This window comes from Haliotis rubra, unplaced genomic scaffold (assembly GCF_003918875.1).
Source record: "Haliotis rubra isolate DU_JTF1 unplaced genomic scaffold, ASM391887v1 Scf1458, whole genome shotgun sequence".
In the NCBI taxonomy this organism is placed as follows: Eukaryota; Metazoa; Mollusca; class Gastropoda; order Lepetellida; family Haliotidae; genus Haliotis; species Haliotis rubra.
This window is the reverse complement of record NW_025765401.1, coordinates 11,741-23,966: the sequence shown is the minus strand read 5'-3', so window position 1 is coordinate 23,966 and position 12,226 is coordinate 11,741. Positions and strand designations below refer to the sequence as shown.

The 12,226-nt window shown below is 40.3% G+C and overlaps 1 pseudogene; it reads left to right on the top strand.

The window, feature by feature from the left end:
* The first annotated feature begins 1,426 nt into the window (after positions 1-1,426).
* LOC124269586 lies at positions 1,427-8,792 on the top strand (annotated as a pseudogene).
* The last annotated feature ends 3,434 nt before the right edge of the window (positions 8,793-12,226 follow it).

Here is a 12,226-nt window from a genome sequence, read left to right as displayed (position 1 = left end):
CAGCTAAACACCTCTGACTTAAAGCTAGATAATGTCTCCTCTGTTGGCGAGTGATACAACATTTCTTTCCACACACAATTGGACATAAAGTAGATCACTGTTCAGGTTCTAATTACCACAGGTATTGTTGGAGGAGATGATCTGTACTGGCGATGTATGTTTGAAGGCATCTGCTTTCCAAGAACATACCTTATTCCTTCTGCATTATATATTTCAAACGGTATGCACTCTATGGTATGTAATCTGATTATTCATATCATGTCATATCTCATACCGTTAGTTTGTTTGTTTAACACCATATTCAGCAATACTCCAGCTGTATGACTGAGGTATGTACCAGACAATCCAGGGATGAACAACATGAGCATCGATCTCCGCACTTGGCGAGACATGCGTCAACCAAGTCAGCGAGCCTGACCACCCCATCCCGTTAGTCGCCTCTTACGACAAGCATGGGTTGATGAAGACCATTTCTAACCAGTCAATGAAGACGTTTGAGGGTCTAAACGTATGTGTACAAATGAACTGAGTATAAACCCAACTTAACCCAAAATGTCTAACTTGAATACAGAACTAAATGTTATTTGTTCAAATGTCAACTAGACCGGAATGGGGATAAGACATATATCCACACTTGCCAAGGTGTTGCTGTCGCCATCAATACACTTATGGAGTTGGAGCTTTGCCTTGCAGGCATCTGTCCACAACTGGGCTGATATTGTCCGATACAGTCATGTCGGAGCTGTTGGTAAATGAACGGATTTCATCTATAATTACTATGCAGGAAATGTATGATTCATGCGGATATTGAAAACACATGCTGCAACATCTTGTGTGCACCTACGAAAAGGTATTTGAAAATAACAAACAAACTGCAGATAACACATGCCAGATCTCGTTATACATCATGAAAGTACAAAGTAATTAAACACCATTTGAACCAATGAACGTAGGTGTTGGTGCGTCCAACGAACACAACTCAGCACAGCGACACGGCAGACACATGGCCTCCTCCACCCCACACCCCACACCCTCAAACCCCACCCCCACCACACACACACACACGGCCGATTATTTTCGAACTAATATGATATGTGAGTTTGTACCACTTGACCTATAAATAGTACACAGTCACGGTAAACATGATGCATTTGTGTGGTATGTGTATTATAGATATAGTACATGTAACTTCAACGATATGCGCATGCCAACCTTCTTAGGAACAATGATATTATCGTCCACTCGTATTTAGCGTTGGATGCGCGTAATCGCGGTGGTCCAAGGCAATCCAGTGCGTTGGTCTATATTCAAACTCACACACCTCAAGCGACATTGCAGTTGACCTGATTTGGTATGATGTGCAAGCTTACCGTTTACTGATCAAGATCCCCGCGACACTGTTTCACACAGAATGACAGCTAAAACAATGAAAGAAACAGCATGTGAGGAAATAGACAGATATGCGGCTGACCTTAACGAAATCAGTCAGGCTATATAGAAAACTCCTGAACTATATTATGAGCAGGTAAGTGCGCATCAAGTACTGACAGATTTTCTTGAGAAGCATGGATTTGAGGTTGAGAGGAAGTACAAGCTTGATACAGCCTTCAGGGCAGTGTTTGGTCAAGATGGAACAGGTCCTCACGTGGCCATACTGTGTGAATATGATGCCCTGCCGGAGATTGGACACGCCTGTGGTCACAACCTGATAGCTGAATTGGGCGTAGCAGCGGGTCTTGGTGTGAAGGAGGCGCTACAGGCAACGGGGACGGGAGGAAAGGTCAGTGTTATACAATGCAGTGTCAATATTACTACATGTGAGATGAAGTGCCGTTCAAGCTTATTGCATTTGCGTAGAGACGAGGCTACAGGGACGGGACGGAACGGGAGGAAATGTCAGTGTTATTCAATGCAGTGTCGATGCTACGACAACTCACACGTAAACCAGGTAGTTATCATTTGTCAAAGTAGTAAGAAAAAGTGGAGAAAAGTGTTTTATACAATCGGTGATTTACAATGTGATTAGGTTGTCTGACAAAACATCCACTTGCACAGTTTGAGATCGACTGGATCATTGGATGAAGAGATATTTACAAAAAACCGGGTCCACATGCATTTCATGCCAAACTATAGCAACTGCAAACCAAGAAACGGGGTGCTACGGAGTAGTTTACTGTAGAAGGCTGTACGAGGCGATGACAACTGACATGAATCGTGACGTCGGTTACCAAGGCAGTGAGGTCATTACAGTGTGACGTCATGCAAATATTGTACTACATTACAAAACTCTTCCGCAACCTCTTTATGAAACCGGTTTCGGTTTGAAACCAAAATATTAACAAAAATACGCTATTCTGTCAATTTAATGCATGTAAGACGTGGGTAATAAATAAAATACCACACTCGGTCTCATTACATACGAATTATACGAAACTCGTGACCTTCCTATGGACACGAGTTTCGTATAATTCGTTTGTAATGAGACCGAGTGTAGTATTCTCTATATCTCACACAAGCGATATCTCCTGTGGAACACAGTTTTGGATGATAAAGAAAAAATCTTCACTATGTATAGCGATTTTATCATTCTTGAGAATGCGCATGCTAATCCAAACACTGCTCTTCCAAACCATTTAAAGCAATAAGGCCAAGGTCAAATATCAAGGTCACAGTAATCCGATTAAATGCTATTTAAATTCTATGTTTTACCGCGCATCTGTCTTAACTGCTGAATAAGGTATAAGAACAGCACCATGTATTTTGTGTCATAAGACACCTCACTGCCTCAGCTTTCTGACAAAATGCATTTGAGACCAGTAATTGTTAGGAAACGTGGGATTCAGGGCGTTTCCATGGTTACCATGCATTTATAATTATTGTATCACAGAAATGCATTACATCATGCCTTTATGTAACTAAATATTGCATTTCAAGAATGTTTACAGGTGTTCATGATATCATGCTCTCTCTCGATCTACGCAATTGGGCTACGATGACATGTGTCAACCAGCCTGATCAAATATCAGTAAAGCTAAAAACTAATACCATCAGACTTTCAGAATGAACTTGTATAAAAAGAAATCCACCCTTTAAATCTAAAACGCTAAAACTAGAACAACTGTGCTAAAACCTAATAGTTGTTCATGTAGACAACATTTCAAGCTATCACAATCTACTAAGGCTCTCCATGCTTTACTTCAGAGACGTGTGTAATAATTTGCACGGGCTGACCAATAATAAGTACAGTAAAATTCTGCAGATCACGTGCCAACCACTGGCACTTTCTTGAAGGATACATCGACTCTTTCATTTCTAGTGGAGCAGTATCTTATAAGAACATGATGGGAATATGAGGTCTTTTCTCTCATTCTGTCTCCATCTTCAGCTGGATATGGTACATATGGCTATCATAGCTGTGACTCAAGACATGGTACTGTCGTTTCCTTGTGTCCATGGGTAGTCATCACTAGTAGATGGGAAACACTATGCTGGCATATCTATCACAGCCATGTCAGCCCGCCATATTTGCCACATCCTACTTATAATAATAAGTCATCTTCTATAGCGCACAGTCTCCAAACACCAAGTGGTTGCTCGCGGCGCTTAATCAGAATGTGATTCTTATTACCCCGGATAACCCAAGCTGCCTGTTAGGCGCTTGAAGGGTATAGTCACATGACTTTATCCAACCGGGTACCCATTTTCTGCTGGGTGAACGGAGGCAATTTGAACAAACTCACTTGCCTAAGGTGAGACCACATGCATCACATGTGTTTCGTTGTGGGGCAGGACTGAAGTCCTAGAAACTCTCAGGAGTCAAGCTGGCAAACACGGTCACCCATCCAAGGATTGTCCGAGCTCGACGTTGCTTAACTTCGTCATCGAGCACTGTGCACAGAACCACGCGCAACCACTTGTGGATGATCAATATGAAACCATGTCACTAGTTTATTTAAGACGTAGTCTTAAACACAAGCCATCATCCGAGTATTAAAAATATCGTTTGGCGCATCACTGCCGTCCGTAACCGATGACTGCCGTCCCAAAACATAAGACGATTTAAAAACTGTATTTATAACTGCCAAATTTATCATAACGATAACGACACTGCTCATTGTTGAAGTATCCAGCCGTGTTGTTTCAAATGTTTCAGCTTCAAAACATTTCCAATGTTAGCTGGACAAGAAAACTTCCAGTGTTGAAGTGTTGAGTTATAATCTGTTAACGAACATTCCACAAGCTGATGAACTACACGTATTGTTCCAAATCCTCAGATGTCGAAATTAGATTGGCAGTGCACCGTCATCTCCGTTCACTCCATATGAAAGATAACTTAACATAGAATATATAGGATATAGAATTTTAAACTTCAAATACTGTTTCCGCGGGGGCCTGGTGAAGCTCACCATCACATTGCCAAGCTAATTTCACAGAGTACCATGTTTAAAGTTCGTGAAATGCTCTCAGTTGACGATCCAATGCTTCGCGTTCGGTTTCAGATAACAAATTTACCGGCATCGATTTCATGTAAAACTCAGCTGATCTTATAAAACTGTCCGTTTATCTCCTAATGGAGGTTGGGTATTATTAATAATTGTGTATTTAACGTTTTAACAAATGTGCTGGGCAGATATTGATTTGGTTTTCCTTATTCAAATTGTTGCAAGTTAACAGAATTTAATGTGAGTGAACTCATACTAGTATACTATTAAGTACTGTTTGGCTAACAAATAATAGCTATCTGACATGAAACACAATATTTTCTAACTGAAGTGAGTGAGTGAGTATGGTTTTACCCCGCGGCTTTTTGCAGTATTACAGCAATATCACGTCGGGGGACACCAGAAATAGACTTCACACATTATACCCATTTGGGGAATGCAACCCTGGTCTTCGGCGAGAAGAGCGAACGCTTTAACCACTAGGCTACCCCAACGCCCCTCCACTTCACTGAAGACAAGTGGACCACGGGCCCACGTTTTAGAAAGACCAGAATGAATGCTGCTGGTGACGAGCACAAACAGACATTTTCATCTGCATATGAATACTTGTACTGGCCGTAACTTGGGAAAATTTATGGTTGTGGTTTACCATGGGTACTCCACTCACACTCCGTTTCCTCATTCCGACCAAACCCGGCCTTGTTTCAGCCCGTTAATACCGTGAGCCAAAGAGGGAAAGAGTAAGTGCAATCTGTCTTTTGGATTGCTTGTCTGAAAAACTGAACCAATATTAAAAGCGGATAGTTTAAGTGGAATGCGTTTGTTTCGACGAATATTTATGTCAAAATGTCGTTCTATTTAAGTTAACTATACTGGGTACTCCAGCGGAAGAAGAAGGTGGTGGTAAACTTGATCTCATCAACGCCAAAGTCTTCAAGGATGTGGATGCTGCGATGATGGCGCATCCAACGCCATATGTAACCGCATTTCCTGTCTTCCTATCCGACGTAGGGTATGATACACACATGGATATACTTGTCACTTATCATTATGATCACACGAAAGTCCATGTGTCACTAGGCAAACAAGTGCATATGTGGGTGGTCATATTTTGATACACTTATTTATCCTATAAAATATTCACCTAGTAACAGAGTACACCGCCCGTCATTTTCATTGTTACCATAAGTCACCCCCCATGCCATGACGGATAAACTTTAATCATATAATGAGGCAGATGGTTGTTATAAAACAGTTGTGTTATCAAGTTCCACGGCAAGGCGTCTCACGCTGCAGGATTTCCCTGGGAAGGCATCAACGCCCTTGACGCCGCCGTCTTGTGGTACCAAAACATCTCCTGTCTCAGACAACAGATGAAACCTGATTGGAGAGTGCATGGTAATGTCTGGTTCACATCTTCGTCTAATCCACATATTCAGAAATATAGCACACCGATCCCTATTAATACTTCAAATACATTGGTGCAGTTCACCTTCTGCGAACGTGGCTAGTTAATGTTGAATTTAGCAACGACCGGGAAACCATTTTATACTAATCAAACGGAAATGACGACCCAGCAATATTTTGCACTGTTTTATCTACACTACTCTAATCGTGGGTACCGAATCAATGCTATTTATTTAGGAATCATAAACAACGGAGGTGTCAAGCCAAACATCATTCCTGAGCTCACAGAACTGGTCTTCTCTCTGAGGGCGCCCACTGACGCAGAGCTGGACGTCCTGAAGGAGAAAGTGTCCATGTGTATAGAGGCTGCTGCTTCAGCAACAGGATGCAAGGTCAGTATGTATTAGAATCTGGCAGAACCGTACTAGAATCTACAGTCCGCAACTTAAAAGATGACCACATTGGTTTACGTGAGCTGCTAGGACAAATGTTCTTTAAACTTCTCCTGCTAAAATGTTAGCAGATTATCGTGAGTCTTAGACAGAAATATAACAGTGTGTTACTTAATCGGGTTTCAAATGGCAATTGTCCAGTCGCTTCTTTAAACGTGTCTCCAAGGAACTGTTTTTGATCATGTTACTCATGTGACCATGAGTGGTAAAAATGAATATTAGTTTGTGTTTTGATCACGCCTCAGTGAGCAAAAAGCAAGTCATGTATGACATCGGGTATGGCCAGATAAACTAAAAGGAGGAGAGTGTCGGACGTTATGTCAGGATTTTGTTATCGCAGCCGTCCGCCCTCCATTAGTGGAAACACATGAACGAAGTTATTTATCTACATGTGTCCTCTTTGCTTGATCGACCTGGTTATATCAGATTTCCAACACTATCCTACATTTGTACATTTCGGCGTCTACACAAACATGTATATTGTTAGGATTATCAACGTAGATACATTATACGTAATCACACCTGACCTACCGCCATTAGTTGTAACACATGAACGAAGGATATATTGAGTGGAGAGTCTTGAAATATTTCGAAAGTCCAACAAACGTAGTATTTCTTTACTGACAGAAAGTAAAGATTATATGACTCACGGGATGCTGCTGCTGCTCCGAAATGTATTATTTCTCCTCTGAGAAACTCAGAGTCTTCACATAAACACATGCTAGCCTATGTCATCTAGATGAATGTTTAAAGCGATGTGTTCCTGTATCACAGGTTGAATACGAGTTCGACCCAAAGAAATATTCCAACCTTGTCACCAACAAAACTCTGGCCAATGCCTTTGAAGCTAACGCTAAGGCTATTGGGGTGGCGTTCACCCCGCAGGAGCAGCTGAATGGCATGTTTATAGGGTCCACTGACATGGGAAACGTGTCTTATGTCCTTCCCAGCATCCATCCCATATTCTTTGTCGGGGTTGGAGGGTGTCCAAACCACACAAGAGAGTTTACAGCGGCTGCTGGTGAGTAAAAACTATTATATCAACTTGATTATTACGAAACCGGTATTTGTCAAAAGCATTTACAGTGTCATGCCATCACTCATCACAAATTGCAAAGCATCGCCAAATTGATCACAGCGACAAAAGGTCGCCAACAGTCCCCCACTAGAGACACGTTTTAGTCTATTCATGTTTAAGGCGATCTATATAATGTCGACAATATATTGCACTATGATGATCCGTTTTAATTTGCCAATGGTTTCAAGGTTTCACAAATGGATTAAGCATAAGTCATGCTTCATAGATATATCTGCTATAAAAATCCCCATGCTTCTTCGTTTACAAATTTTGATATCAGATGGTGGCTAACACATTCTGAGTCTAACTACGAAGGATGTTTGGAATTTTTCTAAAAGAATCTCGCCTCGAATATGTATTCACTCACTCAGTAACTGCACATACACTGCACAAGTACATACACCCCATGTTTAAAAGATTCATGTCAACCAAATGCACAACCCGGCAGAATCTTCCTGCAACCTTTAAAGCCACTGGGTATTCTTTGCCTTGACGGACCCTGCTACCGACTTGTCATCAAGTAAATGTATATATAGAACGGACTGGTCTTACTCTAATTGTAAACCATGGGTGAATAGTGCCCACTTCCGGTGATGGTATTCCTTCCTGTCCACCGCCATGTGGACAATGAGTTTAAGAGGAGAAGAGATAGAGAGAATCGAAAATGATCAGTGATGATGAGGATTATCAGCTGTCACTACTGGGATAGATGAAACAGAATATATGGCATGATGTTGAACATCGGTCAAGGCAGTGGTGACATCTCCTGTTAAGATGTCAAAATCAGTTCCATCAGCTGGCACGATGATGACTTCTGCTGTATGTGCTTTCAAAGAATTCCTTGTGACGAGCAACCTCCAGAAAGGTTACATCATAGAGGTCAATATGTAGTGTGTAGTTTGTCAAGTCCGTACAATATCCAGACTAAATTCACGGGGAAAAGTAAATACTTGCCGTGTTCCACTAAGACGTGAGCACAAATCTGTTGTCGACATTCATGAATGTGGCTTTTAAAGGAAGCTACATCCTCAGTACTCGGAGTAGTCATATGCTCAACTCTTCTTAGACTGGAAGGAAGAAGTGTCTGGCAAACATTATGCTAATGGTGACTGCATTGGAAATAAGACAGTTGCGAATTCCACGACGGACGTTTGTCCCAATATCTTTGTCCATACTCTGATAATCAAATGCTTGTAAATGTCCGACTAAATCCACACGAGTGACTTCTTTCACATCAAAAGACAGCGATTTTCTAGTTATGCGACATCATTGTTTCCAGGTTCGCCTGAAGCACAACCATACACGCTGGACATTGGAAAGGCCCTCGCCATGACGGCTGTTGACGTCTACACATCACCAAATACCCTGGCAGAGATGAAGGAGGACTTCAGAAGAGATATGAATTCTGCCTAGCTTCGTTTCCATTGCATTGTCAGTCTATGTATCATATATAAGAAAAATTAAACGAACACAAAAAAAACCAAACCAAAACAAAACACCACAAAAGACACACCAAAAAACAAATCTTTATTTGAATCGGCCACCCATTTGCTTGGATGCGAGAGAATTTAATTTCGGAATGATCTCAACTTTCAGACAGATCGACAGACAGACAGACAGATTTATTACAGTATAAGGCCTCTGGCCCAAAATACAGTGTTGCAATCGATTGATAATGTACATTGCATGTATAAATTTAGTTTTAAAGTTCATGAGGTTACGACGTGCGTTGAACACTTTGTACAGGAACATAGTTGTTGCCCAATCGCAGAGCTCAAGATATTTTCTTTTCGGTGATGAAGTGATTTTGTCCTAGTTAATCATTAAAGTAATCAAAAATTAGATACAAGTTAACGTGCAAAATCAAGATTCAATTTTAATTTCACTTTTAGAAAAATATTTATCAACGCAATAGGGTCATATCATTAATATACTGTGAATGAGTATTTAACAACTGCTCTCTCGATATATTATTTGATATTCGTATTTCCCTGTCATGAATTCTTTACAACACTTCTGTAGCATAGGCCTTTCACACAAGCTGATAATTTACCATACATGTCACAAAGTATCTTGAGGATCTTACCATCTATACCCATAGATTGCAGTTGATTTAGTAAGACATCGTGATGAACGCAATCAAAGGCCTTCGAAAAAATCGACAAATAAACAATAAAACCTTCCATTCCTTTTGATGTATACTTTTGAGTGATTGACTGTAAAACAAACATCTGGTCCACCGTGGAATATCCTGGTAGAAAACCAGCCTGAGTTTCGTGGATCGCTTTATTGTCGTCACACCAGATTTTGAGTCGTGAGTTCAGTATGGAGGTGAACACCTTACACACGGAGTTGATGAGTGAGATGCCTCGGTAATTTCCCGGGTTGTGTCTATCATCTGCTTTTTGAAGCGGACATATATTGCTTTGTCCCCACTGAGAAGGGAATATTCCTGTATCAAAGAGTTTATTAAACAATATTGTTAATAGAAGGGTTACATAATGTTTAGTTGATTGTAGAAATTCACAGACTATCCCATCTTCGCCAGGAGAGTTGTTTCTCTTCAGCTTACTTAAACTATCAAAAGCTTCTTGTTCTGTAAATGGTTTGTTTACATTTTCTAATAAAGGGAGATCGTCGGTGCTTACAGACTCGTTGACAGTAGCGATAGATATACTTTCATAATCAGGCGAGTAGTCAAAGTTTGAAAGAGCACTGAAATGAACGATCCATAGGTTTGCTGAAATATGGTTACTGTTAGAAGATGTTTTCCTCGATCCTTTCATAGTTTTCAAGAAGAGTTTCGGACTGTTTCTACATTCTATGAGTTGGCGTTGTTTATAATTGAAATACTGATGTTTCTTTTCATTAAATGACTTTTTAAAGGGAGAGCGTAAAGTTCTGAATCCAGATATGTCTTTTCCAAAATCCCTATGTTTTCTAAGAGCTCTGTATTTGTCTTTCTTAATCTTCTCAAGATCCGAGTCCCACCATGGTGGCTAAGTCGGTATACCAGTGCTTTCCATCATGACGGATGCAATAATGTAATTGATTGATTGAGCCATTTTGATGTAATTATTTTGCTTATTGCAGACAACTGATTACGAATAATGGACTTTCAGCCATCAGCTAATTAGACTGACTGGCTGGCTGAGTATGGTTTTTCGCCGTTTTTAGCAATATTTCAGCAATATCACGGCGGGGGACACCATAAATGGGCTTAACAAGTTGTACCCATGTGGGGAATCGAACCCGGGTCTTCGGCGTGACGAGCGAACGCTTTAACCACTAGGCTACCCAACCGCCCTCAGCTAATTAGAATCTGCACTAGTAGAATGTGTGAAATAAAGCTTTCTAACATAGTTGGTTGATTTAACAGTAATTTGATTTAGCATTGTTGCAGTTGTGTCCCATGTGTGGTCTTTCAACCAGAGCTGACTTAATTATTTTCCGAACCGTTGCCGATTATAGACAGATCCAGATAACCAAGATATACAAAACACAGCTACCGTATTTAACCAGGATAAATTCTGATGTCATGTCAACACAAACCCTTACCCCCCCCCCCTATGGAGAGCATCAATCGGTCCACCTTTCACACTCTTTCTCTGCGAAGGAGAACTGGCCACGTCGAATGGTTAAATCGTACGCTTGTCACGCCGGAGATACTGGCTAAATTCCCTACATATGTTAAGACAGTTTCTGATGTTTCATGTCACGCAAGTCTGTGTGAACAAATATCTTCTCCATAATGAATGTGTGGGAGAAGAAGCTGTAATTGTGATATAGGCATTAAAAGAGGGTGGTAAAACAGACAAATATAACTTGACGTACATAAGGTATTTGACTGGTATTTTACACAAGCTCTAAAATGCAGACACACCTCCAACGAAAGTTAAAAACTCCTTTTGATACAACACTAACAATGTGTTGAAAGTACATCCCAAATAACACTAGGACATTTCTATGGGACAGCTCCTATGTCCAACATAAAATGTCCCTTTTTTGACCCTGTACAACCTCATAACCTCATAACTATTCTTTCAGTTCAACTGTAGCTATTCAGGCGAGGTTATGTACAATTGTTCATCCTCTCATGTTAAAAAGGTTACCTTATACACAACAAAACTGCTTTTGATTGTCTCACGATTGCCTAATACATAATTTAATTTAAAAACATGCAATATTTTTAAATATTAAATATAAATGCCACCAAGAAGCAACAATGGGAGGAGGAAAGTATATATATTTAGAAAGGTGCTCCTTGCCGTATGTTACAAAACATGTGCAAAAAAATTTAAAAACCCCAAACGATCCGTTCTTCAATACTGCATAACCTGATGCAATTTAAGCGTACATGTAACTCTATATTGTGAGTTGTATTCTATATTTCAGATTAACCGGGTGTTAAACATCTGCCTCATCAAGCTGACAAGACGTGAATTAACTGGAATGTTGTTTAAAGCGGCATTAAATCCATCTGACTCAACACCCTCTAAAACTACAAGCTTTTAATGTTATACTTTGGATGTGATATCTTAGTAAAAAACAAATACAAGTACAAATTTTGTTGTCCGATGGTGTCGTGAGATGGTGCAGCGTGATTTGCACAAATTTGGCTCGTACTTTGTCAGTGATTCTTCATGATTTCTTCGCAAAATGTGTCACGTGCTGCATAATTTCGTATTGTGCTCCATTTCAATTTATGAACTTTTAAACCTTTGTTGCCATCGAAATATGTTGATAATATAGGTGAGCACAGATACATTCCATTGTCAGTATGGTCAATATGGCCTCCATATCACAATGTTGAACACATTTGCTGATAACAAATGGTTTTCTTAGTA